Below are 7,562 nucleotides of genomic sequence, written 5' to 3' on the forward strand. Positions count from 1 at the left end.
CATCTTGTGGGTGTTTTACCAAAATGCAATACATTGCATCTATCCAAAATAAACTCCATCTGCTACTCCTTAGCTCATTGGCCCAACTAATCAAGATCCCTTTTTAATATTAGTTAACCTTTTTCACTGTTGACTATAACAACAATTTTGCTGTCACCTGCAAACTTACTAATCACGTCTCCTAAATTCTCATCCATTTCATTTATATACGTGACAAACAACAGTGGACTCAGCACCAACCTGTGCAGAACACTACTGGTCAAACAGGCCTACAGTCCAAAAAACAACCCTGCACCACCCTCTGTCTCTTACCGTCAAGCCAATTTTGTATTCAACTGACAAGCTCTCCCTGAATCCCACATGAGCTAACTTTACTAATCAGTCTGCTGTGTGGAACCTTGTCAAAGGCTTTACTAAAGTCCATGTAAACAATGTCTACTGCTCTGCTTTCATTAATCTTTTTGGTTACATCCTCAAAAAAACACAATCAAGTTTGCAAGACATGATATCCCACGCACAAAGCTATGCTGACTATTCTTATATAGTCCTTGCTTCTCCAAATGCAGGTAAATCCTACCTCTCAGAATCCCCTCCAACAACTTACCCACCACTAATGTCAGACTCACCAGTGTTTTTCTTGCAGCCTTTCTTAAATTAAAGCACAACATTGGCCACCCTTCAGTCCTCTTGCACCTCACCTGTGGCTGTAGATGATACAAATATCTCTGCTAAGGGGACCACAATTTCTTCCCCAGCTTCCCACAATGTCCTGGGACACACTTAATCAGCTCCCCAGAGCTTCATCTACCTTTCTGTTTTTTAAGACCTCCAGCATCACCTCTTCTGTAATGTAGACTGCTTTCAAGACATCACGGCACGGTGGCTCTGTGGTTAGCACTGCTGCCTCACAGCACCAGGATCCCACGTTCGATTCCAGCCTCAGGCGACTGTCTGTGTGGAGTTTGCACATTCTCCCCGCGTCTGTGTGAGTTTCCTCTGGGTGCTCTGGTTTCCTCCCACAATCTGAAGATGTGTAGGTCAGGTGAATTGACTATGCTTAATTGCCAATAGTGTTAGGTGCATTGGTCAGAGGGAAATGGGTCTGGGTGGGTTACTCTTCAGAGGGTCGGTGTGGACTTGTTGAGCCGAAGGACCTGTTTCCACACTGTAGGTAAGCTAATCTAATGACATCAATATTTATTTCTCCGAGTTCCCTAGCTTATACGTCTTTCTCCACAGTAAAAACTGATTTGAAACATTTAGTATCCTTCCCATTTCCTGTGGTTCCACGCATAGACAACCTCGTTGATTTTTAAGGGGTACTATTCTCTCCTTAGTTTCATGACTTATTAGATAACACCAATAACAGTTTATGAGAATAGTTTGCAAAAACAGAAATGTACCAATAAAATTTTCTTGAATGATAATGTCAGGAGAGCCATCTGGCTCAATTGCGGTGTCAAGAAACTTGTCAAAAAAATGCCACTCAGACCAAGTGAATAGAATATGACTGGCACCATGTGTCAAATCTCTAATTGTCTTGACTGCAGAGAAGCACCATTAAGTTCAATGAGCTAACAGTAGCAGGTAAAGTAGCACGAGCCATTCTAGGTACCAGTACATTGTTTACCTTCAAAGGCATAGTTATTTAACTTATCCTTCTCAATTCACCCTGCTTAAATGGACACTGACTAGAGAAATTTCAAGAGAGGCACAAGTTTCCCCTCACAGCATTACTTGAAGGAGGCGTGTATAATGACAGGTTCATGGATGTCATACAGAGATGTGCAGGATTCTTTACAGCTACTGGTAAAATTCCAAAAAATTACAGAATTTCATTGTCACTTTACATGTTAATAGTACATAGTCCAACAGGAATTTGACTGCTGATGTTAAAATGCTTGCCAAAAATGAATTTTTCCCATAATCAAGTCATTCATGTTAATCTATTGGGATCTCATTTAGAAACTGATTTTATGGTTGACCGGAAGTAAATTTCTGTTCAGATCTTCACAGTCATTTGATTTTATGTTCAAAATAAGCTCTGGTACAATGTCAACATTGACCAATAGAAATTGCACAGCTGATACATCTCACATAATATAGCATCTCATTACTGCAGATTCAACTGACCGTCAAACTGACTTGACACATGAAAGTAATCTTTACATATTTGTGGTACCAGAGGATTCATGTACATCAAGCAAACAGAATAGTGGATTCCAGTTACAAAAATGAATTGCTACCAACAGAACTTTGATCAGAGTATTTATATCAAATGTGGAATGTATCTCATTACACTTCAGGTGGCCGTGGAACAACATTACATTTCTTGACTTTTCTATGACTGTGCTTACATGAGATGCTTTCTTATATTTAAGACAGATGGTAACAGATTCTGATTAGAAACATATTAAGTTATTTTTGTTTTCCACACTGAGAATGATAACCTGCTACATAGATTTGACTAAAAAAAGGTATAATTCCATTATCACATTCATTTGTTGATAATGAAGGTGCAGTCTTTCAGATAAGACATAAACTCATATCTTCCATCTCAGCTAGTATCATGATAATGGGTCAGAGCCCAAACTGCTTGTAGGCATTTTGATCTTTTATGGTAAGACAGTTGGCTCTATTTTTATAGAAAGAACATATAAGCTAAAGGTGGCTGAGTAGGTAATAACTGACAATCTTGACAATTCCTTTATGAATTATGCCCACCCTTGAGAGAGATCATGGAATGTTGTACCTGGAAAAGTGTCAAGGAATTTCAACGAATCACTCTTAAGGAAGAGATAGGATGCAAGAACCTGAACCATTTTCTTAAAGTTACATCTTCAGACTGTTGATGGAATTTGAGGTAGCAGAAAGCACTCTGGGTGAAAGACATGAAAGAAAAATATAAATTGCTGATGTAACATAGCAGATCTGAGATGATCTGTTGAATCACGCAACATGATGACTTCCATATTGGACACCGAGTACCAACATCTCAGGCACGCTCCATGGGCACCCCACATTCATGGACATTGATATCTGTGAACCCTCATTGGCAAATTACTGATTCACTTACAGGAGGCTTCTGCACTGCAATGCTGCACCTCAGAGTGCACTGGCAACTGTCATTGTAATACACTGTCACTCTGGGACACACCCCCAGATCATTGACTGGACTGGAATGCATCTCTGGGCTCTTCACTCACTGCCATAGCACTTAATCAGCCTTAGCCTACCTGGATGCTCAGTGTATTTCTGACTTGCATTGCCTTGCCTTATCATATCTTTTAAGATGTTGCCCACTCAGCCTGTTGTTATGCAATGCCATTTAGTGCAGAAATAAAGCCAGGAAGTATCTCATTGTTGTCAGCAGATCTGAGTTTAGTAATGAAACATAGCAGTCACTACTGGTCCTGGGGAAGAGGAAGACCCACCTTTGCATCATCCCGTCCAGCACAATAGCTGCAAAGCAAGCAATAGATTTCTTCCTGATTGTCATGACCAGAGCAAATGTCAGGAACAATGCAGGATGGCTCCAGAGTGACAGTGTTTGTCTGGGAGCACAACAGGCCAGTGAATTCCAGGATATAGCTGAGTTGGTGAGTCAGTCTAGATACAGCACATGGTAAGGTGGAGCTGAAAACTGGACATGAGGGATAATGTAGGGATGGGGTAGATAATTCATGAAGTGAGTGTGCTAAGATAGAGCAAGAAAACCTGCTAGGTCTCGCAGTGAGATATCCTCCAAAAGAAAGATGGTCCAACTCAGGCTTGGCCAAAACCATAAGATTCAGTCTATAGTATTATCAGTTAGAGGGCATTGGAATTTTGATCTAATGAAAATGAAGGAACGCAAGTGATAATGGTGTATGAGGTCAAATGACAGACCGGTACTTGTTAACAGTGTCAAGTGCACCCACAATAGATATGCTACTTTTTTATTGTTTAGAAGTGATTTTAGTATTTTTTACTGATTTTTGATTATTACAATAACCATTGCTTTTTCACATTTTTCTCGCTAGTTTTATTTCACTATTTCTTGGCCTACAGCCACATAGTAATGATCTAAATCTGAATGAAAAAACAGCATTCGACGCTTTTTTCACAGAAATCAAACAGTGACAGTGACCCAACAATTCTGGGTTTAACTACAATTCTATTTTGAGCATTGTCCTCTTTTAAATATGTAATCTTCTACATCTGTCACCAATGATTTATGACCATTGGTTAAACGGAGGATCTCTGTAAGCACAGTGGAACAGTAAACAGATGTGAGATGCTCTGCCAAAAGATTAAAAATGACTGTGGATTGAAAATTAAATTGAGAAGTTTTGTTTGGAGTTGAAACCTAGAACAACAAGATTTGATGCTGGCAAAACCTACTTGTTCAGGGAAGTGTAATATTTTCACAAAACTGTGAAAACACTCTATGCTCTCCTAGGAAACCTATCAACAGTACTACACTACTAACAGCCAACTCACGGCTGAGAGTAAGTTAATAATAGAGCAACAATTAATGTATAAAATGACTGACAGCTAGTGAGTGGAATCAGTATTAGACAAATGAATGGTGTGCTTTTCGCTTAACTGTTAAGGTTAAACTTTTCAAAGTGTGTGACTACTCAAAAAATGATATATCACTTTAATTAACATTTACAATATGATTACAAACAACATGCAACTCAAAGCAGCAAATAAGTGCACTGAAAATTAAGTCTTTTATCAATCACATTCATGTTACCAGATCATGTGTGTTACTGATAATATTAAAAGAAAATTGAAGCTTAAAGACTGTAGAAACATTCAAAATTCATCCTTGTTTCTGAAATGAGGCTAATTATATGCCAGAAATCCTCTGACTATCTACAGCTGTTGGATGGTGATATTAGCACAGTAACCAAATAGTTATCTAGGAAGCTGTTCACTGCTGAGTTTGAAAGTTCTGAATTAAAATCTTGCTCCAGGAATTAAGCTCCTATCCTATGGACTATCCAGTGCAATACTGAGGTCATACCACTTTCCTGTAGATGAGACATTGGACTTCAGTTGACCAAATGCTGTAAGCTGCATCGTTGGGTTTGAAGGTGGGTCCTGACACAACATGGGCAGATAGTGGGACCCCGGATGGGATTATAACAACAATAGATAATTAGAGGTGACTACTAGGAATGTTGTAAACATATGAACAAAAATCAAGAGTAGGCCACTCAGGGTCCTATTCTTCCATTCAATAAAATCGTGGTTGATCTGATTTTAACCTTAATTCTGCATTCCTGTATTTCCCTGATAATATTTCATTTTCCTGATAATCAAGAATCTGTTATCTCCACCTTAAATTAATTTATTAATTTGTTTGTTCACGACTTGCCTCTCAGAGCTGTTAATGCAAGTGGAGGGTGACAGCAGAACCATCAATCAAAAGAAAACAGAGGTTGCTTCCATGCTGAGGCATCTTGAAGGCCTGGACACAATTTGTTTATACTGCGCTAACACCAGGGCCAGGCAGGTCCACACAGTTAGAGGAATGATTCTTCCAGCTATATGATGAAAGGGCATTTACCTAAAATATCAACTCTTACTCCACAGGTGCTCCCTGATTTTATTTCTGATTTCCAGAATTCACTGTCTTTTGCATTTAGAGATTCTTCTCTTGTCCTCCCCATCATTTTTTAAATTCACTTGTGGAACATGGAAAGTGTTGGCTGGCCAGCAAATTCTTTGCCCATCCCCAGCTGCCCTTGAGAAGGTGGTAGCAAGTGGCCACTGCAGTCTACATGGTGTGGCTTGACCCACAAAACCCTTAGGGATCCAGCAACACTGAAGCAATGGCGATATATTTCCAAGTCATGATGGTGAGTAGCTTGGAAGGGAACCTGCAGGTGGTGATGTTTGCATGTATCTGCTACCCTTGTTCTTCTAGATATAAGTGGTCATGGGTTTGGAAGATACTGTCTAAGGATCTGTGCTGAATTTCTGCAGTGCATCTTGTAGATAGTACACATTGCTGCTACTGAGCATTGGTGGTGGAGGGACTGGATGCTTGTGGATGTAGTGCTAATCAAGTGGGCTACTTTGTCTTGGATTGTGTCAAGATTCTTGAGTGTTGTTGGCGCTTCTAACGTGCACATTGTAGATGGTATTTTTGGGGAGTCAGGAAGTGAGTTTTTGGGGAGTCAGGAAGTGAGTCACTAGCCGCAGTATTCTTAGCCTCCGATCTGCTCTTGTAGCCATATTGTTTGTGTGATGAGTCCAATTGAGTTCTGGTCAATGGCAACCCCAAGGATGTTGATGGTGGGGGATTCAGTGATGGTAACAGTGATTAGATTGTTTCGTATTGGAGATGGTCATTGTGTGGTGCAGATGTTTCTTGCCAGTTGTTAGCCCAAGGTTGGTTATTGCCTAGATCTTGTTGCATTTGAACATGGACTGTTTTATTATCTGCCTAGTTATGAATGGTGAAGAACATTGTGCAATCATTAGCGGACATCCCCACTTCTGACCTTTTGATGAAGGGAAGGTAATTGATGAGGCAGCTAAAAATGGTTGGGCCTAGGACACTAGGTAAAAACAATGACTGCAGATGCTGGAAACCAGAGTCTAGATTAGAATGGTGCTGGAAAAGTACAGCAGTTCAGGCAGCATCTGAGGAGCAGTAAAATCGACATAGGACGCTACCCGATGAACTCCTGCAGAAATGTCCTGGGGCTGAGATGACTGATCTCCAACAACGCAACCATCTTCCTATGTGTCAAGTATGACACTAACCAGTTGAGAGTTTGCCCCCTTGTAACCATTGATTCCAGTTTTGCCAGGGCTGTCTCAATAAACAACATCAAATTAGATTCATATTTACACTGTGCAAAATGGCTAGCCATTTTAGCGGACATAACAATAGTAGCAGTAAGTAATTTCCCTGAGTAGCTGTAGAATATTCCAGCTAGATATGGTTGGTATTGTATGAATGCTTGTTCTTCTTGAAATGTACTTTAAGGACAAAGCAATCAGGCAGGAACCATTCCGCTTCTACAAATTTATTGGTTTCTGCATTTAACATTAGTACAAGAATTAAGCACCATAATGAGTCACTTAATAGTTGCATAAACATTAACCAACTGACCTCAGACTTTGGCTCATTAACTGTAAGCTTTGTTTTCTCTTTGTGAAAAACTGGTTTAATTTTGCACTAATTTGTGTACATTTTAAAATGACAAAATATGAAAACTAATGTGGTAGAGGAAAGAGTAGACAAAAAGGATTTTCATTTATCTATGAGAAGTAAACCATTAGTTCAGATATGGTAGAGGTGATAATGATGTTGCACATGAATTGGGTGGCTAGTGCCTGCAAGAATTTCTGTACAACTCATTTAAATGATGGATTTGTAATCAGTGAGGTGCCAATATGAAATACATTTCTAGTCAGACGTTTGACAATTAGAAGGTGGGAAATTGGGCAATGTGGCTACTTCTTGAAGGTCTGTGGCAGAATCTTGAAGGAGGAATTCATTTTTGTAGGAACTATAGCGATAAGCAAGAGTGTGCAACAGCAGCTTGAGTTTTAGC

This window comes from Chiloscyllium plagiosum, chromosome 20 (genome assembly GCF_004010195.1).
Source record: "Chiloscyllium plagiosum isolate BGI_BamShark_2017 chromosome 20, ASM401019v2, whole genome shotgun sequence".
Taxonomy (NCBI): Eukaryota; Metazoa; Chordata; class Chondrichthyes; order Orectolobiformes; family Hemiscylliidae; genus Chiloscyllium; species Chiloscyllium plagiosum.